Below are 23575 nucleotides of genomic sequence, written 5' to 3' on the forward strand. Positions count from 1 at the left end.
AAACATATCAAACAAATTGTTTTATGAGGAAACAAGTTCATGAAATATGCAGTTTTAATTTTTAAAAAAATCAGACTCCTAGCTGCTTTTACCTTTGTACCTGTTGTCTTTGTCATTCATGACTTCAGTTCAGTTCAGTCGCTTAGTCGTGTCCGACTCTTTGCGACCCCATGAACCGCAGCACACCAGGCCTCCCTGTCCATCACCAACTCCCGGAGTCCACCCAAACCCATGTCCATTGAGTTGGTGATGCCATCCAACCATCTCATCCTCTGTCGTCCCCTTTTCCTCCAGCCCGCAATCTTTCCCAGCATCAGGGTCTTTTCAAATGATTCAGCTCTTTGCATCAGGTGGCCAAAGTATTAGAGTTTCAGCTTCAACATCAGTCCTCCCAAAGAACACCCAGGACTGATGTCCTTTAGGATGGACTGGTTGGATCTCAACAAGGGACTCTCAAAAGTCTTCTCCAACACCACAGTTCAAAAGCATCAATTCTTCGGCTCTCAGCTTTCTTTATAGTCCAACTCTCACATCCATACATGACCACTGGAAAAACCATAGCCTTGACTAGATGGACCTTTGTTGACAAAGTGACATCTCTGCTTTTTAATATGCTGTCTAGGTTGGTCATAACTTTCTTTCCCAGGAGTAAGTGTCTTTTAATTTCATGGCTGCAATCACCATCTGTAGTGATTTTGGAGCCCAGAAAAATAAAGTCAGCCACTGTTTCCACTGTTTCCCCATCTATTTCCCATGAAGTGATGGGACCGGATGCCATGATCTTAGTTTTCTGAATGTTGAGCTTTAAGCCAACTTTTTCATGACTTAGGCCTCTGTAAATACAACATTGTAGGGGGAAATAGTTTGTGTCAGGATCCAGTCAAGAAAATAGGAATTATACCAGTTATTTCAACAGAGTATTTAACACAGGGAATTAATTAGTTAAACATGTTTTGAAGGAACTTTTTTTAAAAATCAGATTTGGTTACAGTAATTCAGACTAATTGTTAATAAGATATTTCTAAGGAGGACTCTCACCCAGATGAATTTAACTTAAAAACAGCAAGTTATTTTAGACTAACTTACAGTTTATGGAAATGCTTTAAAAATAATATGTTCTGTTGAAGTTTGTTAAGTATGTATTCTGCAGTCTTTACTGTGATTTATTTGGTGAATATTTCTTTTTCCTGCAGTTTTATTGAAATAAAATTGACATAATTTTGGCATATTTCTTTTAACCAGTATTTGAAATTTAAAAAATATTTATTGGAGCATGGTTGATCTGCAATGCTGTGTTAGTTTCAGGTGTACAGCAAAGTATATCAGTTATACATATACATATACCCACTCTTTTTTAAGATTCTTTTTGCTTACAGGCAAATACAGAGTATTGAGTAGAGTTCCCTGTGCTATATAGTAGATTCTTGTTAGTTATCTGTTGTATATGTAGTTTTATGAATGTGTCAGTCTCAATCTCCCAATTTATCCTGCCCCTGGTAACCATACATTTGTTTTCTATATCTGTGATTCTACTTCTGTTTTTTTTTTTAAAGGCTTTTCTCACTTAGACTTATGTGAAATTTTAGGCGTTCACCGTCAGCACAGATATAGGGACAGGTTAGTGAATTAGGTGAGAGTTAAACCTTCAGGCAGGTGGGGATGAGTGTTTGGGAGTGGTCAGCTGTGCTCTCATGACTTTGGGGATTAAGGAGAATCAAAGGCTCAGATGCCAGGAGACAAGGCAGTCAATAAACTGTTTGAAAATCTGAGGAATTCTTTCAGGGATCTGGGAACCAGTCAGTCAGAGCAGAGATAGAGAAGGGCAGCAAAGAAAGTCAAGGCAGTGAGAGGCTAGATGCTGGGAAGTCACATGCTGCTGTGCTTAGTTGCTTGGTTGTGTCCGACTCTTCGCTCCCCCACAGATTGTAGCCCGCCAGGCTCCTCTGTCCATGGGGATTCTCCAGGCAAGAATACTGGCGTGGGTTGCAATGCCCTCCTCCAGGGGATCTTCTCAACCCAGGGATTGAACCCAGTTCTCCTGCATTGCAGGTGGATTTTTTACTGGCTGCCACGAGGGAAACCCAAAAATACTGGAGTGAGTAGCCTATCCCTTTTCCAGGGATCTTCCTGACCCAGGAATCGAACTGGGGTCTCCTGCATTCCAGGTGGATTCTTTACCAGCTGAGCTACCTAGGATGTTGCATATCTGAAGGTACTTTATGCCATAAAACATAGATTGCAGCGTCTCTGATACATACAATGCCCTCTAGGGTCATGTAGCTTACAACCTGTATCTTCCCTGAGATTTCATATATGGGGATTAGAAGAGAAAAACTTATTCTACTGGAATGCTGAAAAATGCTCCCCAGAGCTGACAGAAGTCCTATTCCCACTGAGTAAAGCCTGAGAAGGTGAGGACCCAGAGGTTGCCTGAAGCCACCGCCCCCACCATGTATCCCATTCATGAAGGCAAATTTATCCTTTTTTTATTAAAAGGGAAAATTTATTGGGTTACATATGCAAACAAGGAAGGTGGAGAGCTGACCTTGAGCTGACCTTTTACTGTATTTTTTTTTTTTTTTTTGCCGTTAATTATCTCAGGTCTTTTGAGTATTAGACAATGAATGGATGCAAAGAAGCACTGTGACTGAAAGTACCTAATGGTTTCTACCAGGAAGATAAAAGTAAAGCTGAAGCCACAAAAGATTGTGACAGTTACCACACGTGCATAACACATGTTCTGATGTTGATATGTTCCTGGGACGTTGTCTATATACACTAAACTTGATGTGATTATTTTTATCCATTGTGATTTTAAAGTACAGAAAAATTGCTACTTTCAGTGCTTCCCTTTTAATTTGGTGCATGTAGAAACGTAAGTAGTCGCTGGAAACACAAAAGCACCACTCTTAGAATTGAAAGAGGGTAGTCTTTCCCTTCTCCAGGGGATCTTCCCAACTCAAGGATTTAATCCAGGTCTACCGCATTGCAGGCAGATTCTTTACCAGCTGAGCCACAAGAGAAGTCCAAGAATACTGGAGTGGGTAGCCTATCCCTTCTCCATTCATCTTCCCAACCCAGGAATCAAACCAGGGTCTCCTGCACTGCAGGTGGATTCTTTACCAAACTGAGCTATCAAGGAAGCCCTAATAGCTTAATAGAAACTTAAAACCATCTGTATCTTGTGTTTCAGTTACTGTCTGTTTATATGTCTGCTTGAAGGCTTTTTATCGGATTCATGAGCAGTAGTCCTTCTCTTTACCTAAGAAGGAACATTATTTAGTTGCAAAAGAATATGAATGTAAGCTATATAGAACGATGCATACCTTTCTTATTTGCAGTCATTCCAGTTGTATAAAGTGAATAGGTTGCCCATATCATATTTGCTTATAGAGCCCTAAGCAGGGAGCTCATAAACAAATAGCCTTATTGCCTGATAAATTGAAAGAGGGTTGCAGTATTGATTTCATTTAAATAAAAACTATAATTGTAGCTAATTTTATTGAATACTGTAAGGGGAGCACTCTGCTAAGTGCTTTGTGTTATTATCTCATTTAATTTTCACAGCCCTTTATTCTCGTACAACACTACTGTTATTCCTGGTTTATAAATACAGAAAATGACCCTTAGAATGGTTAAGCAAGTTTCACAGGGATACAGAGCTAGTGAATGGAGAAGTGAGAATCCAGTCCAGGTATTCTGACCTTATAACTAAAAAGGAAGCATTCTAAGTATTTTCTGGTTGGAAGTCTCATTTTTAGAGCTAAAAATATCATAGAACATATCATAGGAATATTTTTAGTTGCCAGACAGGGGGACTTCCCTGGTGGCTCAGACAGTAAAGAATTTGCCTGCAGCATGAGAGACCCAGGTTTGATCCCTGGGTCGAGAAGATCCCCTGGAGAAGGGAATGGTTACCCATTCCAGTATTCTTGCCTGGAGAATCCCATGGACAGAGGAGCCTGGTGGTGTACAGTCCATGGGGTCACAAAGAGTAGGACATGACGGAGCGACTAACACTTTTACTTTCGGAGATAGAGAAGCATGGAGGTGTAATGGCAGAAGTGTGGTTTGAGTCACAACCTTGTCATTCTTTAGTTGTGTAGACGGGCAAGTCTCACGGCTTTTCTGATCCTTTGTGTTCAGGGTGGGGGCAAAATAGCAATAACAATTGTAAGCTTTTGATTTAAATGTGTGAGGAAAAAAGCCAGGCACATAATAGGCAATTAATGTTAGGTTTTATTATTATTATTATTATTAAAAGGATTCATAAATACAGTTATTGCAGCCAGAGTTATATGCTGTGTGTCATGGAAACATAAGTATGCAGAGTCTCGGGACTCATTATACAGGACTTTACTAGAGCTTGGAAGAAGCTGATGATGCAGGAACTTGGCTCTTCAGCCTCTAAATTCCTGGGAGGAGACTCTAAGCAGTGGTGGTGGGGGCAGCTCTGGTTTCATCCTCAGAGAGGAATGGTGATGTCGTGGAGATCATCTCTGATCTCCTTCTTCTAAGCATCTTTTCGGTGCCCGGTTTCCCCAGGAACATCAGTCCAGTGTGGCAGTGACTGTCTTTTGTCCACCCCTGAACCACGTGTATCTCTCTACCCAATTCCTGAAATTCCTTTGGCTAGGAGCAGTTCTTCCCCATTTAGACACCAAGAGCATGAGAAGCAGACCTCCATTGCTGGAAGAAATGAATTTACCCTTACAGACCACCAGTGATTATTCAACAAGTTCACTGGCTCATTTAACTTCCTGCAGGGGGAGCCTGGTGGGCTGCCATCTATGGGGTCGCACAGAGTCGGACACGACTGAAGCGACTTAGCAGCAGTAGCAGCAGCAGTATCAATTCACACAGTCAGAGAACTTGATGAGTAGTAGATATCACCAAAGAGAACGTAAAAAAAATCATTTGATTTTTGTCTTTTTGGAAGCCTCTAGTAAATTCCTAGTCTTAGGTCACTGAGAAAAGTAAAGTATATCCTCGATTACCTTTAGGATATACTTTCATATTTACTTTTCTCAACCATTATTTCTGAGGCTGCAGCAATCAATTTATGAGTTCACTGAGCTTCATTTTTTAAAATATAACAAGACCATGCGTGATGAACAGTTGGCCGCACGGCGAGGGCTGTGGGGCTCAGATGAGCGGGGGTGGTTAGAACTGAAATGGTGGGGGTGGGGGAGCAGCGACAATGCCTTTGGCCCCACACCTCTCTGTAGGCCCACTCTGTCCCCCTCAGAGCCTCTCGGAAGCTCTGTGGAGACAGCAGAGCAGAATGACTTGCCCCATTTTACAGTGGAGGAATAGTTCTTTTTGCTCAGGATTCAGTGTTTGAATTTGTGCTCTGTTTCTTTGTTTTTATTGTATGCCCAGAGTAATGGCCAAGGATGACCGTAAATTGTCAACTTTCTCTTGATTTTGTTTTAATGGTCAACCATCTCCACGTTTTGTTTAGCCTGGAAATGCTCTGTTTGACCCAGCAGCATTGCTGGAGTAATAGCCATTAGACTCAGTCCACAGTTTTTCTCAGGGCTTACAAGCCAAATACATCGTCCTGTGCATCTGAATTTCCTTGGTCAGACTTTGAAAATTAGGTTTTGGGAGCCATGAAAGAAAGATAACAGAAACAGTTTACCCTACTTTCTGTGTTGGCTAGTTGAATCATTAGATGGAACATTTTTTAGCATGAAACACACTCCACATGATCATACCAAAAGCATTTGCTTTAAGATTGGGCAGTTAGCTGAGTTAAACAGAGCTAGGTTTTGAATCCTTTTAAAAAATCTGATTTCTTTCAACCTGTGTGTGATATTTCAAGTATTTATGGTGCTCTTAAGACTTCCCAGGCGGTGTTAGTGATGAAGAACCCACCTGCCAACGCCGGAGACAATGTAGGGTTCATTAGGGTCGGGAAGATCCCTGGGAGGGGGGGATGGCAGCCCACTCCAGTATTCTTGCTTGGAGAATCCCATGGACAGAGGAGTCTGTCAGGCTACAGTCCATAGGGTCGTAAAGAGTCAGACACGACGGAAGCAACTTGGCATGCACGGTGCTCTTGATCATATTGTAGTTAAGCTTAGGTTTTGTCCCTCTCACTAAGCCTAACAACTGGTTATTTACATCAAGCCTGAAACAGAATGAAGCAGAATCACTGGTTAGTGGCATAGCTGATGTTTTCCTATAAAATAATAGAAATGTTCTGAAACCCAAGCTTACATTTTGAAGCATTAGCAGGGTTGTAAAAATCTGATTTTCTTTACCATTATACCTCATGGGTTGAAATAAGCAATTCCTTGAAGACCAGCCATAGTAATTTTTGTGTATGTCAGAATTGAGAAGTATAATTTGATCATAGTAGATGCTCTAGAAACAAGAGATGAGCAGATTCCACGGCATGCCCTGCAGGAGCCTCCGTGGTCCCTCCCGCACACATTCTCAGCCTCATCCTTCTCCATCTCTGTCTCCTCCTCTGTCACCACCTACAAGACTGCATTCTGAAGTTTCCCTTATTTATTAACACATAATAACTTCTACCTCTACTCAGTTGCAGGTTTCCTGAAGGCAGGGTCCATGCCCGTGACTGTGTGGCCAGAGAGATGAAAGGAAAGAAAGAGGAGATCAAGGGGAGAAGAAGGAAGGAAGATGGAAGGAAAGGATTCACTGCATTCACCAACACCCATTGTTGTTGTTGTTTAGTTGCTAAGTCGTGGCCGACTCCTTTGCAGTTCCATGGACTGTAGCCCGTCAGGGTCCTCTGTCCATAGAATTTTCGAGGCCAGAATACTGGAGTGGGTTGTCATTTCTTTTTGTAGGGGATCTTCCCAACCCAGGGATCAAAGCCATGTCTTCTGAATTGGCAGGTGGATTCTTTACCCCTGAGCCACCAGTGAAGCCCCAAAATCCATTATTTAGTCTAAAAGTTAAAAAAAAATAAATAAAAATTTCAATCTGCTAGCGAAACCTTCTGAATCTTTGTTTTCCAGTCAACCAGTTGTTAAATGACACAGTATTTCTCATACATATACCTTCATTTCTCCAGGACAAGGCTGCAACAGGGAATTGTGGAGAATCTGCTGGGGGGTGGGTGTCGTGTATCAACTCATCTTTCTGATTGCAAGTGGGAGCTGTGGATTGCCATCACTACTACATGGTATTGGTAGGCATTTTATGTAGCTCTTGTATCTCCATGTTCTTGCTTGAAATAATGGAAGAACAGCACTTGTTTTACCTCATGAGATTTCTTTGAGGACCAAATAAAAGAATGTTCCTGAAAGCACTTTGGAAAGGGTGAAGTGTTCCCTAAATAGATGGAAGGATATATTCTTGCTATTGCTGTTAGTGACCTGGTACCTTGGGGTTTTTCTCAGCCTGTGGAAGCTCTTGATCTGGGTGTATCCTTTTTGCTTATAAAAGAGGTGAAGTGATATCTATAGTTATGATTTATTTCACCAATTAGATTGATGGCAACATTTATGCCGCTGATTACATTGGTGAACATTACCTTCAAAACAGGAAAGTGACCTTTATTTCTGCTTGAATCTGCTGCTACCCTGGAAGATCAGCCTAGGAAAGAAAAGTATAGTTTATCATGAGCAGATGTATTGGTCAAACACATGAAAATTAATTCTAGTTAGTTGTACCTTTAAGTTTTATGTGGTGTAGTTGCTCAGTCGTGTCCGACTCTTTGTGACCCCACGGACTGTAGCCACCAGACTCCTCTGTACATGGAATTCTCCACGCAAGAATACTGGAGTGGGTTGCCATTCCCTTCTCCAGGGGATCTGCCCAGCCCAGGGATCAAACCTGTATCTCCTGCATTGCAGGCAGATTCCTTACCCTCTGAGCCTCCAGGAAAGCCCTAAATAAAAGAATGAATAACATAAACATAATAATTTTAAGTTTCAAAGCAGTGCTCATTTTCTAGCCTTCTTGTCTCTCTGCCAGATAAGAGCATGATTATTTGAAAATTTATGCTCCGTACATGTCTGAAACATGTTCATTTCTTCTTTGCCATGAGAATCACTTTCCAATGATAGCCGAAGAAGTTTCGACTTCTTTGCACCAGGACTTGGGTTTGGAAGGTCTGCTTCTTTATCACTGCTCGAACTGCACTCCACAATCAGCTTTGTACAAAATGACATAGAGTGGTCCTGAGCAGACCATCAGGGGGTATAGGGAACTCCTTATATTTCCACCTGAGCAAATACAGGAATCAAAATTCAGGAGGAAACAACCACAGTTTCTATTTAATAGAGAGAAATTTATGATACGGAACAGCAGATAGACACCTACAGACAACACAAGGCAAAACAAGTGAGCAAACAAACCACGGAGAGCAGAGTGCCCCTTGGAAATAGATTTCAACAACAGAGTGATGATAATCACCTGTCAATCAAGTACCGGGTAGCAGTTTAGTTTGCAGTCTTTGAACATATTGGTGCAAATGATATGTGTCTGATACACTGAAGAGGAGAATGAGAATGATTTGGGTTTATTCATGCTCAGAAACTACCCCAGTTTCTTTTTCTGGAAATTATTTTCAAATTTTGATATTGAGCACGAGAGAAAAAAACATGATTCAGAAAGAGAGCACTTGAGACTCTGAAGCCTGCAGCTGGGAGAGAGCACAGATATCATAGTTGAGACGTGACTCTTAGAGAGAAGAGCTGAGAGAGTCATCCTTACTACTCACTTCATGCTAATTGCAAAGAGTGACAGGGCACCAGTCTATTCATCGAGTTCACATGTGGAATAAACCCCTCAATAGTCCCTCATCGTGGGGAGGAAATTGTTCTCATTAGTATTTTATTAATTGAGGTAGAATTTACATACAGAAAAATTCACTTTTGTGTGTGTATAGTTCTATGAGTTTTGATCACCGCATAGAGTCATTTAACCACCACCAGTCAACAGTGGAAGAGTTGCATTACCCTTCATATGTTCTCGGGCCCCTTTGTAACTCCTGTCCTCATCCCCAGCCCCTGGAAACCACTGGTCTGTTTCACTACTGATGGTTTTCCCTTTCTCAGAATGTCATAAAGATGAGATCAGGCAGTATGCAGCCTTTTGACTCTGGCCTCTTTTCACTTAGCAGTAATGCACCTTAGATTCATCTGTGCTGTGGCATGTATCAGTGTTCATTCCTTTGTTTTGCTGAGTACTAGTCCATTGGGTGGATATACCACAGCTTATTGATCCATTCACCAGTTGAAGGTATTTCAGTTGTTTCTAGTTTGGGGCATTTGTGAATAAAGCTACGATAAACATTCATGTATAGATTTTCATGTGAGCATAAGCTTTCATATCACTTGTTTTCAATTCTAGCGAGGAATGAGACTGCAGGGTTGCGTGGTAAGAGTATGGCCAACTTTCATAAGATAAACTTGTATTTGAAATTTGCAAAGTTTTTACAAGCTGACTATGCCATTTTTGCATTCCCACTAGCAACAGGAGTTCCACTTGCTTCAAATCCTTACCAACACTTGATATTGTTTATCTTTTAAGTTTTAATTTTAGTGGATGAGTGGTAGTAGCTCACTGTGACTTTAATTTGCATTTTCCTAATGGCTAATAATGTTGCGTATCTTTTCATATGTTTATTCGCCATCTGTATATCACTTGGAAAGTAACATTTCAATTCTTTTGGGTCATTTTTTATTTTATTTTGTCTTACTAAGTTGTTGGAATTATTTTTGTATTCTGAATGCACTTTCTTTATATATGTATTATGTATATATATTTTGCAAATATATGTACTTTCTCCTAGGCTGTAGTTTGCTTTTTTTGCCTTAACAGTGTTTTACGAAAAGCAAAAGTTTTACATTTTGATGATGTCCAATTTATCCTTTTTAGGGAATACGTTGTGGTTTTCATCTCCTGGTTAAAAATCTTTGCCTAATCTGAGGTCACTGAGAAGTTCTATATTTTCTTCTAGACAAGTTAGCTCTTACAGTAAGTCTGCTATCCATTTTGAGTTCATTTTTATATATAGTATGAGATAAGGTTTGAGGTTCTTTTTTTATATAGATGATCATTCTAAACACCGTTTCTTAAAAAGATTATTCTCTCTGTGTTGAACTGTCTTGGTGCCTTTGTTGAAAATCAGTTGGCCACATGTTTGTAAATCTATTTCTGGGTTGTTTTATTTCATTGATCGATATGGTTGTCTTTAGGCCAATACCACATTGTCTCTATTTCTGTAGCTTTATATGAGTCTTAAAATCAGGTAGTATAAGTTTTCCAACTTTGTTCTTTTTTACAAAATTGTTTCTGTTGTTCTAGTTTCTTTACATATTCATATACATTTTAGAACTCCTCAATTTCTATGAAAAGGGCTGGTGGGGTTTGGATTGCAGAACTCTGTAGTTTTTGCATTTACAGAGCAGTTGATGGAGAATTGACCTCTGAAAGATAGTGAATCTTTAGAAAAATGAGTATAGTTTAATCTCTCTATCTAGGTCTTATTTCATTTCTTTCAGGAAATTTTGCAGTTATTAGCATTTAGGTGTTACATACACTTTGTTGAATTGTCCCTAACTATTTATGCTGTTAAAAATGATATTTTTGAATTTCAGTTTCTAGTTGTTATGACTAATATATATAAGTTGACTTTAAAAACATCTTTTAAAGATATCTTGCTGTTATTAATTTCTTATTTGACACCATTGTACTGACCACATGCACTGGATGAATTCAGTAAATTAAAATTTGTTGAGACTTATTTTATGACTCAGAATATGATGTCCTTTTATAACTGTTTTCTGTACATCAGAGAAGAATGTGTTTGTTGCTATTGTTGGGTGAAGTGTTCTATAATTATCTATGGGTAGTTAGGTGGATTTGGTTACTAGCATTCAAGTCTTCTCTGTTTCTGGTGAATTTTTCCCTCCTTGTTCTGTCAACTATAGAAGTGGTCTTGAAATCTCAAACTGTAATTGTGGATTATCTGTTATACTTTTAGTTCTGTTGGTTTTTGCTTCAGGTACTCTGAGGCTCTTGTTATTAGGTGCATACACATTTATGATTTTTATACCCTGTTGATAAACTTGACTCTACTATAATTATAAAATGTCCCTCTTTATGGCAGATAATATCCTTCTTTTTTTTCTGACATCTGCCTTGTCTGGTATCGATTCTCTAGCTTTCTTTTGATGAGTGTTAGTGTGGTACATCCTTTTCCATCCTTTTACCTTTAACCTTTCTGTTTCTGTATATTTGAAGTAAATTTTTTGTTGACATCATAGCTGATTCATGTTTTCTTATCCAAATGAACAATCTCTGACTTTCTCCTGGTATATTTAGAGCATCTTCTGTTGTATATGATTATCAATATGGGTGAGTTTAAATCATCCATTTTGCGTATTGTTTTCTACTTGTCTCCTTTGCTCTTTGTTCCTTTTTCTTCTCTTCTACTATGTTGCTGCTGCTAAGTCGCTTCAGTCGTGTCTGACTCTGTGCGATCCCAAAGACAGCAGCCCACCAGGCTCCACCGTCCCTGGGACTCTCCAGGCATGAACACTGGAGTGGGTTGCCATTTCCTTCTCCAGTGCTTGAAAGTGAAAAGTGAAAGTGAAGTGGCTCAGTCGTGTCCGACTCTTCGCGACCCCATGGACTGCAGCCCACCAGGCTCCTCCGTCCATGGGATTTTCCAGGCAAGAGTACTGGAGTGGGGTGCCACTGCCTTCTCCGTTTACTGTGTTATTTTATATTAAAAAGCATTAGGGTTTCATCTTAGGTTCATTATTAGTTTATTAGTTATACTTTTTTATTTTTACTTTAGTAGTTGCTCTTGGGTTTTAAAACATACATCCTTAAGATGGTTTGCCTTCAAATAATATTATTTCTTCTTATCACATTTAACATAAGCACCTTATGACAATTATTTCCATTTCCCTCTTGGCCTTTGTCCTATTGTTACCATATACTTTATTTCTATGTATTATATAAACTCCATTTAAAATAGTTATGTCTTTTAAGGAGATTAAGAATGAGAGAAAGCTTTTTATTTTTATCTGTATATGTACAGGTTTTAGTTCTCATCTTTGAATAGATCCAAATTTCCATCTGGTCGCATTTCCCTCCTGCCTTAAGTTTTTCCTTTAACACTTCTTCTAGTGCTAGTTGGCTGATGATGGATTAATTTAGCATTTACATGTCTGAAAAAGTCTTTCACCCTCACTTTTAAAAGATAATGCGTCCAGATAAAGAATTCTGGGGTTCCTTTTCCCGTTCTTTTAGTAAAGATGTTGTACTAATGTCTTTTGGCTTGCATTGTTCCTGATGTGTGGATCTGCTATCATTCTTGTCTTGGTTCCTCTGTATAATGTGTCCTTTTTGCTTTGGCTGCTTTTATGATTTTCTTTTAGTATTGGTTTTCAAGAGTTTGATCATCATGTTACTTGGTGTGATTTTCTTCACATTGCTTGTACTTGATATTTTCTGAGCTTCTTGATTTTAAGGTTAGGGTTTTTATTGCATTTCAAACATTTGGCCCATTATTTCTCTCTATATATATTAGAAGGCGATGGCACCCCACTCCAGTACTCTTGCCTGGAAAATCTCATGGACAGAGGAGCCTGGTAGGCTGCAGTCCATGGGGTCACTAGGAGTTGGACACGACTGAAGCGACTTAGCATATATATTACATATATTTCTTTATACAGGTGTGTATTTTGCACTCCCCTTTCTCTTTCCTTATTAAATTGGCCCACAGTGGCATTTAATTCCTATTTCTTCACTCTCTGTAATGTGTCCCTTTGTTTCCTGCATTTACCACAGTTCAGGTCCTCATTGTTTCTCTTTTTGTCTGTTACAAGAACTTGTCTTTGTTTTGCCCCTCTCCAGTCCTTCTTCTGTATTCCTCACGGTCTATCACAGTGAGTTTTCTGAAGTGTGCTAACCCTTCAGTGGTTGCCTGTTGCCTGTAGAATGCACTTAGACTCCACAGCATGGTCCGTAGAGCCCCTCATCCCTCCCTGCTCGGTAGCCTTTTCCCTGTAGCACCCCCACGCCACGGATGGCACTCTGAACTCTTTGTGGCCGTACCACGGAAGTGCCTCCAGTTCCCCAAGTGCACCGTGCATTTCCATCTATGTACACACTCATGCCTTTGTTACGAGACCTTCCTGCCTCCCTTACCTTGTGCCTATAGACGCCTCCTCATCAAATTCACATACCTCCTCTGTGAAGCACAATAACCTTGTCATCCCTTTCCAACTCCTTTGGACCTTGAACACGCTCTATTGTCTTGAGGTCATTGTTTATTAGTCATCCTCTAGGCCAACTTATGTGTGGGTAGAGACTATATTGTATTTCTTGTTAAATACTTAGTAATGGCACATAGCAAGCACTTAGTAAGGTGTTTGGGTAGATTGATGATTGGTATTTAGTAGGTATTGAGACCATTCTTCTTAAAATAAATTGAACTCAAATTTAAACATAGCACATGTATAAAAAGCACTAATACAATAATTACATTTTGAGAGCCTACTGTGTTACAGGCACGATGTCAGGCACGTTCCATACCTCACCTCTTGTGTTTACAGCAGCGGTTCAAGGAGTATTATCCTCATGAGTGGCCCACTCATGGGAAATTTAAGTTTGGAGAGATTATGAACAAGGCTGTGCAGGTAGAAAATGGCAGAATTGGAATGCAAACTCACATGTATGTCATACTTTTCCCTTCTTACATGCATATGAGGAGTTCTGCCACGTCACTGATAGTTCTATTGTATTATCTAGGTTTCCAATAAGAGAGTTACAGCAGAAATTGTATAGAGAACAGTGTGGATCATAGTATGGACTCAGAAAACTGATGTTACAGACAAAAAAGAAGTCTATCTAAAAGGCTATTGTGTATGTCTGGAAAGAGTTCTTTGGTAGACTGGCCTACAAACATCCAGTGCTTATATCTTGTCTCATCTGTCATATGGCCATGTGACGGGCAGTCTTGAGGTAACAAGTCATAGAAATCTTCCCAAGCCACGGGATGTGAAGTTTCCTACAGAGAGGGGTGAAGAGGCTTTAGGCGGTGACTTGGGGAACAGTAGAGGGAAGGAAAGACTTTAGAGGTGCCAGCTGTGCTAACAAAAGATTCAAGAGGCTCAGAACCCTTAGTCATCATGACAGCTTTGGCTGGGGCCACATGCCTCCACCCAGTCAGCTGCAGGTCACTGCCTGTTGGACCTTATCTCCTCTTAGGTTCCCCTCAAGGCGACCACTGATTTTTAGCCTAATTGCAGCTCACCCCCACCCCTCCAATTTAAAAATGTTGAGTGTAGTGGTCTCAGTGTAGTGGTTGAGTGTAAAAATGGAGTGTCATGGTCTCCAGAAGCTGCAGGGGTTGTCCTTTTGTACATAAATATCATGATTTTAAAATTTATTCTGTACTACTGAATTCAGAATAAAATTTACAAAGGCATGGTTCTTTCCACTTTGGCCTTTATATTCTAGAAAATAGTTAAACTGTGGTTTTGGTGTTTTAATTCTAAAATTTTCTGCTGTGTGCTGGGGGTGGAGAGCTTTGGCACTTGACAAAAGAAGGGGAGCTTCTGTTACAGCAGCTCTGTTTTCCATGTTGGCACACAAGGGTCTGAAGACAGTGTCAGTGTAAGTGTGCACTTGGGGACAACTCTTGACCTGTCCCTCATCTCAGAAGAGTTGCAGGTGGTGTGCAAGGAAGCCAAGTATACCACCTCAACCTTTTGAATAGCCTGTGGATCTATACTTAGTGTTTCTTTTAGTCTAGGTAGGTGAAAGAAAAGGTAAGCTCAGCTAATAAAAAGAAGTTTGCTTCTAAGGAGGATACATTATGCTGCAAATTGAAACAAATTAGAACTTTTAATGTAGTTGTATTCTCTCCCTTAGGTCTTACATGATGTTGTAATGAAGACTTTTTGGGTTCTTAAAAAAAAAAAAATCTATTAGCATGACTTATTCTTTTTGTGACTAACAGGCACCTAGATTTTGGCAGTGGATGGAGGGTAGCGATGCTTTCTGGAGCCCTTCATGTGATATCAGTTAAGGAATTATTGGGTCAACGCACACATAAAAACAGCTGACCCACATTAATACTGACCTTAAATTATCCCAGTAGATATAATTGCTACTCTCCTTGCTGCTACAAAAGAGGTCACTTATTTTCTTTTTCATAATCACAAATATAAATTTTATTTAAGTGCTGACTTGTTACCAGAATTTAAAAAACTAAATCTTGGGTATATACCATGGACTAATGGTGTTACAGCTCTTATGGAGAGTGGAATTGCTTACTTCAAGTTTATTGAAAAGTTTCTTAAGTCTGTTCTTTTAGGGAAAGTATTGTGTTTGGTGGACTTGATAGCATTTCTCATTTCCTTTCCTTTATAATTTTAGAATTATCCTAAGAAGTCAATTAAAGATATTTTGGGGAGGATTTCTAAAAAAAAGAAAAAAAAAACAGTGTCAAAGACAAAGATTAATCTGTCATTTAAAATAGGTATGATAGTAAATAACCTAGGTAGAACCAGAAAGAATATTTTTGTTGAGAGGTTGTTGCATACCTTGGTAATATATTTTATGTGTACTTTTGTTGGAAAATGGTGGTGGTGTTGTTTTAGTCTCTAATCATGTCCGACTTTTGCAACCCCATGGACTGTAGCCCGCCAGGCTCCTCTGTCAAGGGATTGCCCAGGCAGGAATACTGGAGTGGGTTGCCATTTCCTTCTCCAGGAGATCTTACCAACTCAGAGATCAAACCTTTGTCTCCCACATTGAAGGTGGATTCTTTACTGCTGAGCCACCAGGGAACCCCTTTTGTTGGAATATCAAATGATAAATCGTATAGACATTGAACTTCCATTGTTAACTAGGCTTCAGGGAAAATGAATGCAGTCATTTATCCTAGAGGTCTCTGTGGGAGACAGATACCTTTTTTCAAGTAGTAGGCAGAAAAAGAACATAGCATAACTTTATTCCTAAAATGCCTCTTCTGATTAATCTGAATTAAGAACCTACAAGTGAAAACACAAATAAGGTCTCAGTGGAATGAAGATACACATTTCTTGAATCACTGTATGTTTAACAGGGCTCTATGATGAGCCTTCTGATAGCCTCTTCCCTGGGCTAATGCTGATAGTCTGAGGATGCTTTGTGGAAATCCTAGGTGAGCCAGGGATCCAGGACAGATCTGGAAGATTCATTTATAAATGTATTTTTGTCAGTTGGTTAATTAGTTTGTTATTGTAGATTGTTAATATTTGACTGGATATTTTGGCAGACTGACCAGGTTCATCAAGTGGAGAGGGTGGTGATTTTTCATATGGATATTTGGATTAATGGAGTTCTCTGCACTCAATTTAAATTTAATATTAAGTTTAAATTTCTGGCCACTGTGTGCTATCCTTATTAGAAAATAGGAACATTTAAAAAGTTTTGCTACTGCCTGCGAGGACTTTAATCAACTATTCTCTTGACTGACAGATATTTATTGAACTTTTATTGCATTCAATAAACTGTGCCGTGGAGTAGCAGAGCCAAGAGATAACAGAAAAGTAGGGCATGGTTTCTGCACTCAAGATGTGTCTTTAGCAGAGCAGATAACTGAATCAGTAGTTGGTGAATAAATACATTGATAAGTAATGCTCATAATTTGTAATGAAATTTTAAAAGGAAAACCAGTGAGACTTAGTTTTGTCTGTCTCCTGTATCACCATAGGCTGAAATAGCCAGGTATATAGTAAGTGCTTTATGCACCCTTGTTGAATGAATGACCGAGCAACCATGTATTATACATGCAGTCAGAGTTATTGTAATCCAGTGGAAGTTCATCCCTTCTGTCTGGGTTAGCCAAGGAAGGCTTTGTAAAGTAGGGGATTTAGTTACTGAGACAGGCTGGACTGCCTAGAGAAAAGGGATTGTGAAGACGTTCCTGAGGAGATGCTGCAAGTGAACAGTGGAAGTGTGGCAGGGGTGGGTGGTCACCAAAGACAGATTTTGAAAAGCCTTGGATGGCACATTTCAATTTTCCTGTAGAGACAATGGAATGTGAAAAGGATGTTTTAGAAATAGGAATCTAGAGGTGTTATACTAGATGCATTGAAGAGGGGAGAAGTTGTAAAAAACCCATGGATAAGACTTGGTGATGAAGTGGATTGATGAGGAAAAGGGAGAAGTTAAAGATGGTGACATTCTTGTTTGAGCTTGGTTGACTTGGATAATGTAATAGTAAAAGCATAAACGAAAAAAGGAAAATCAGAAGGGAAAATTAATGTTTTATGGGAAGATTTTTCTGTTTTAAATTTCTTAATGTTTAAAATAAAAGGGACACTTCATTGTGGGCTGAGAAAAATCACAGCCAGCACAGATCTTTTTGACCTGAGAGGCATCTTGGAAACTGAGTTATGATTAGACTCCAGTCCAACCCTGTTATCTTATTGATGATGTATCAGTATGTGATGAGTGATGTTGTCTTATAGCCACCTGGGGTCAGAAAGAGCCCCAGAAATGCAGTCTCTGGCTTAGATGCAGAGCACAAACAGGTTGGCAGATGTGGAGAGTCATTTACAATGTATTGAAGGGTACTTAAGAAGTACTCCTTCACTTGAAGTTTGGTTTTGTCTTAAATTTGAAGAGCCACTATAAAATAGTTCCAGGTAACACACCTGGAGGTATCTATACAGTATAAACATTGTGTTATAAGACTGGTAGAATCCTTTAAATATTAGGCAATGTACTCATTCATTCTTACTAATAAAAACAGTCTTCTTATTGTTGTTCAGTCGCTCAGTCGTGTCCGACTCTTTGCAACCTCATGGACTGCAGCACACCAGGCTTCCATGTCCTTTACCATCTCCTGGAGCTTACTCAAACTCATGTCCATTGAGTCAGTGATGCCATCCAACCATCTCATCCTCTGTTGTCCCCTTCTTCTCCTGCCTTCAATCTTTCCCAGCAACAGGGTCTTTTCTCATGAGTCAGCTCTCTGCATCAAGTGGCCAAAGTATTGGAGTTTCAGCTTCAGTATCAGTCCTTCCAGTGAATATTCAGGATTGATTTCCTTTAGGATTGACTGGTTTGATCTCCTTGCTGTCCAAGGAACTCTCAAGAGTCTTCTCTAGCCCCACAGTTCTTGCTCCCAAATGTGGTATTAATAGTGCCACATTAATAATAATTTATTTATCTTTCTTTTAATAATTTGACATATTTATGTTTAATAACTTCTGTGTGGATATCACTGAGTTGAAATTTACTCAATTCTAAGCATATTTTACACTGCAAATATTCTATCTAGGAATTTTTTAGCATAGCTCTGGAGTGCCATATTTTCACTTTTGAGGAGGCAGCAGTTGCTAAGGCCCTCACTGGTAGTGTGTCCAGATGGACCTGTAACCCATCTCTCTTCTGCTTGGATGTTGCTAGGAATGATGGTATCAGCATAATTGGCCTTGGACATGTGTTAAATAGAAGTGGTGGGGCTCAGAAGGAGGGTTTAGGTGCCAGTTCTCACTCTTGGCATATATGCTTTTGTATTCCAATCCCTATTACATGTGAGGATAGAAAATAACGTGCATCTTCCTGCTCACACCTTTTGTGTCTGCCTGACCCAGACCCAAGGTTGTAAGTATAACATTGGGCTTTTGGCTCCTGGAGGTCATGGCTGTTATTCCAAAAACTGAGCTGACATTTACTGTGTGAGGATTCTAATTACTTCTTTTTTTTCCAGCTTTATTGAGAAATAATTGACATATAACATTATATAAGTTTAAAGTGTTCAGTGGTGATGGTTTGATAACATATCTATGTATCTATAAATAAAATGAAATGTTTTCTACAACGAGATTAGTTAACACATCTTTCACTTCACATAATTATAGTTTTGTTTTTATGTTGAGAACAATTCTCATAGCATGTTTCAAGTTTAGGATACGGTATTGTTGTCTATAGTCACAATGTTGCACATTAGATCCTCAGAATTATTCATCTTATACTTGAAAGTTTGTTCCCTTTGACCAACATATTTCCCTGCCTCACTCCCCCGCTGGAGTGAGGGGCAACCTCCATTCTGCTTTCTGTTTCTGTAAGTTCTGTGTTTTTTGATTCCATAGGTAAGTGAGGTCATGCAGTATTTGTCCTTCTCTGACTTATTTCACTTAACATAAGACCTCAAGGTTTATCCATGTCACAAATGGCAGGATTTCTTTCTTTTTAATAGATATACACCATGTTTTCTTTATCTGTTCAACTGTTGATGGCCACTGAGCTTGTTTCCATTTCTCGCTATCGTGAAATACGTTACAATGAACATGGGAGCACAGATGGCTCTTTGAGATAGTGACTTCATTTTCTTCAGATATTTGCCCAGAAGTGGGATTGCTGGAGCATATGATAATTATATGTTTAATTTTTTAAGGAATCCTCATACTGTTTTCCATAATAACTGCATCAGTGTAACATTTTTACCAGTAGTACGCAAGGGTTCCCTTTTCTCTACGTCCTCACCAGCATTTATTTTCTGCTTTTTTCATAATAACCATTCTGACATGGGTGAAGTGGTACCTCCCTGTCGTTTTGATTTTCCTTTCCCGATGATTAGTGATTTGAAAGTACACCTTTTCCTGTTCTTGTTGGCCATTTGCATGTCTTCGTTGGAAAAATATTCAGATTCTCTGCCCACTTTTTAATAGGATTGTTTGTATTTTTGTCATGAAGTTTTGAATATGAAATCAGGTGATTTGCAAGTATTTTCTCATATTCTGTGTTGTCTCTTCATTTTGTTGATCTCTTCTTTTGTTGTGCACAAGCCTTTTAGTTTGCTTTAGTCCCACTTGTTGATTTCTTCTTTTGTCACTTGTTCTTCTGATATCATATTCAAAAATGATCATTGCTAAAACCAGTGTCAAGGAGCTTTTCTCCTGTGTTTTCTTCTAGGAGTGTTATGGTTTCAAGTCTTACACTTAAGTCCTAAATTCATTTTGAGTTAATGTTTGTTAATGATGTAAGATAGGGGTCAAATTTCATTTTTTTTTTTTTTTTGCATGTGGATATCCAGGTTTTCCAACACTACTTATTAAAGAGACTGTCCTTTTCCCATTATGTATTCTTGTATTATTGTCATTGTCAAATATTAGTTGACCGTATATATGTGAGTTTATTTCTGGGCTCTTAACTCCATCCCATTGGTCTGTTTTTATGCCACTACCATACTATTTTGAAATCAGGAAGCGTGATGTTTCCAGCTTTGTTCTTTCTCATGATTGCTTTGGCCATTTGGGATCTTTTGTGTTTTCATATGGATTTTAGAATTTTTTTTAAATTTCTGTAAATAAATGCCATTGTAATTTTGATAAAGATTGCATTGAATCTAGATGGCTTTTGGTAGTAAGGACATATTAACGATATTCATTCTTCCAATCCATATATATGGGATTTTTTTTCCATTTATTTGTGTCTTCATTTTCTTTGATCAGAGTCTTACAGGTTTTTAGTATATAGATATTTCACTTCCTTGGTTAAATTTATTCCTTAATATTTCATTGTTTCTGATGCTATTTTAAATGGTATTATTTTTAAAATTTCTTTTTCAGATAGTTTGTTGTTCTGTATAGAAATGCAGCTGATTCTTGTATGTTGATTTTATATCTTCAAACTTTACTGAATTCACTTATTAGGTCTAACAATTTTTAGTATTTTCTGTACACAAGATTATGCTATCAGCAAACAGAGGGGTTTTTCTTTCTGATATGGATGTCTTTTTTTTTCTTTTTCTTGCCTGATTGCTCTTGCTTGTTCTTCCATTACTGTGTGGAATAAGAGTGGTGAGGGTAGGCACTCTTGCCTTGTTTCTGATTTTGGAGGGAAAGCGTTCAAACTTTCACCATTGAATGTGGTGGGTTTGTCATATATGGCCTTAATTATGGTGAGGTGTGTTCCTCCATGGGCTTCCCAGGTGGCGCTAGTGGTAAAGAGCCCTGCCTGCCAGTGTAGGAGCCGTTAAAAAAACCGCGGGGTTCAATCCCTGGGTCGGGAATATCCCCTGGAGGAGGGCAAGGCAACCCACTGCAGTGTTCTTGCCTAGAGAATCCCATGGACAGAGGAGCCTGGCAGGCTATAGTCCATTGGATCACAAAGAGTCGGGCGTCACTGAAGCGACTTGGCATGCATGTACATGTTCCTCCATATCAAGTTTGTTGAGAGTTTTTGTCACGAAGGGATGTTGAATTTTGTCATGTGTGTGTGTGTGTGTGTGTGTGTGTTTTTACCGTACATTGAAATGATTATGTGATTTTTAACCTTCAGGTTGTTAATGTGGCATATCACATTGATATATTTGCATATGTTGAGCCACTTTTATATCTCAGGGATAAATATCCCTTGATTGTGGTGTATGATCCTTTTAAATACTGTTGAATTTGGTTTGCTAGTATTTTGTTGTGGAGAAGGCAATGGCACCCCACTCCAGTCCTCTTACCTGGAAAATCCCATGGACGGAGGAGCCTGGTGGGCTGCAGTCCATGGGGTTGCTAAGAGTTGAACACGACTGAGTGACTTCACTTTCACTTTTCACTTTCATGCATTGGAGAAGGAAATGACAACCCACTCCAGTGTTCTTGCCTGGAGAATCCCAGGGACGGCGGAGCCTAGTGGGCTGCCGTCTATGGGATCACACAGAGTCAGACACAACTGAGCGACTTAGCAGCAGCAGCAGAAGTATTTTGTTGAGTTTTTTGCATCCAAATTCATGAGGGTATTTGCCTGCCCTTTTTTTTTTCCCTTATAGTATCCTTTATGTGACTTTGGTATCAGGGTAATGTTGATCTCATAAAAGAGTTTGGGAGTGTTATATCCTCTTTAGTTTTTTTTTTCTTTCTGGAAGGGTTTGAGAATTGTTATTAATTCTTCTTCTTTAAATGTTTGGTAAAATTTAGCCATAAACCCAGACTGTCCTGGGCTTTTCTTTGTTGAAGGCTTTTGATTACTGATGTAATCTTAAATTTGTTATTGGTCTGTGGAAAGTTGTATGTTTCTAGGTTGTCTGATTTGTGGCCTATAATTGTTCATAGTAGTCTCTTGTGACATTTTTTTTTTTTAATTTCTGTGTTATCAGTTACAATGTTTCTGCTTTCTTTTATAGTTTTTAATTCTCTTTATCTTGGTAAGTCTATTTAAAGGTCTGTTCTTTTTTGTTTTATCTTTTCAAAAAGACAACCCTCTGTTCCATTGATCTTTTCTGTTGTTTTTCTATTCTTTATTTCATTTATTTCTGCTCTGATTTTAATGTTCTTTCTGCTAACTTTGGGCTTAGTTTGTTCTTATTTTTCTAGTTCCTTGAGATATTAAGTTAGGTCGATTACTTGAGATTATTCTTTTTTCTTAATGCAGGCATTTATTACCATAAACTTCCCTTTTAGCTCTGCTTTTGCTGGATGATAAGGTTTGGTACGTTGTGTTTCCATTTTTGTTTGTTTCAAAATATATGTTTTAAATTTCTCTTTTGATTTCATCTTTGATTCACTGGTTGTTCATGAGTGTTTGTTTAAATTCTACATATTTGTGAATTTTCCAGTTTTCCTCTTGCTATTGATGTCTAGGTTTATTCCACTATAGTTAGAAAAGATACTTGGTTTGATTTCAGTTTTTAAACATTTGCTGAGACTTGTTTTGGTCCTAACAGTCTATCCTGGAGAACGTTTCGTATGTACTTGAGAAGAATGTATATTCTGGTGCTGTTGGATGGAATGTTCTTTATATGTCTCTTGGGTCCATTAGGCCTCAAGTATAGCTCAAGTCCAGTGTTTTCTTTTTTTTTCCCCAGTGTTTTCTTATTGATATTCCGTCTGAATGATCTATCCATTGTTGAAAGTAGAGTACTAAACCCCCTACTATTATTACATTGATGTCTATCACTCCCTTGAGATCTGTTAGCATTTACCTAATGTACTTACTTCTCCCTGTAAAGTGTCTGCCTGCAATGCTAGAGACCTGGGTTCGATCCCTGGGTTGGGAAGATCCTCTGGAGAAGGAAATGGCAACCCGCTCCAGTACTCTTGCCTGGAAAATCCCATGGACGGAGGAGTGTAGTAGGCTACAGTCCATGGGGTCACAAAGAGTCGGACACGACACTACTGAGCGACTTCACTCACTTCACTCACTCACTTAAGGGACTTAGGTGCTTAGAAGTCTTTGCCGCTGTCACTCATCTGCCTTCCTGGGTCCACAGTTCAATGGAAGGAAATGAAGGACTGAATGGGCCTGAGAGGTGAGCCTCTAGTTTTTTTCTTTTACTCAGTTAAGGGAGACAGGAAAGAGAATGAGTGCGAAATGTGCAGCATTCGACCAGATGAGAGCCAGCTCTTTTACAGAAATATGAGAAGATAATTAAACCTTGATCATCACTAGCAGGGAAGCAAAATGACCATAAAATACTAACATCTAGTAATTTACTGTCATAATCCTAATTCTTCTGTAAGAGTTTCCTATTTTTTAAATTGTAGTGATCTGAAATTAAAAAGAATACTAGTTTAACATGCTTATTTTAAACTAGTTCCTAGCAGTAGTAACCACCTTTGTCTTCATGGGAGTGCTGAGACTT

At 39.0% G+C, this 23575-nt stretch overlaps 1 protein-coding gene across 8 annotated transcripts in view; it reads left to right on the plus strand.

Moving 5' to 3' along the window:
* AKAP7 (A-kinase anchoring protein 7) overlaps positions 1-23575 on the plus strand; it is a 124138-nt gene that overhangs the window by 98067 nt on the left and 2496 nt on the right. For 2 of the 8 annotated variants that reach the window (XR_011568474.1, XR_011568476.1), the window contains one exon: positions 6554-23242. The exons of the other annotated variants lie outside the window; for them this stretch is intronic. The gene's annotated coding sequence lies outside the window, so the exon portion shown is untranslated. The remainder of the gene's footprint in view (positions 1-6553; positions 23243-23575) is intronic. 8 annotated transcript variants of the gene reach the window in all.

Source organism: Bos indicus, chromosome 9 (assembly GCF_029378745.1).
Source record: "Bos indicus isolate NIAB-ARS_2022 breed Sahiwal x Tharparkar chromosome 9, NIAB-ARS_B.indTharparkar_mat_pri_1.0, whole genome shotgun sequence".
NCBI lineage: Eukaryota > Metazoa > Chordata > Mammalia > Artiodactyla > Bovidae > Bos > Bos indicus.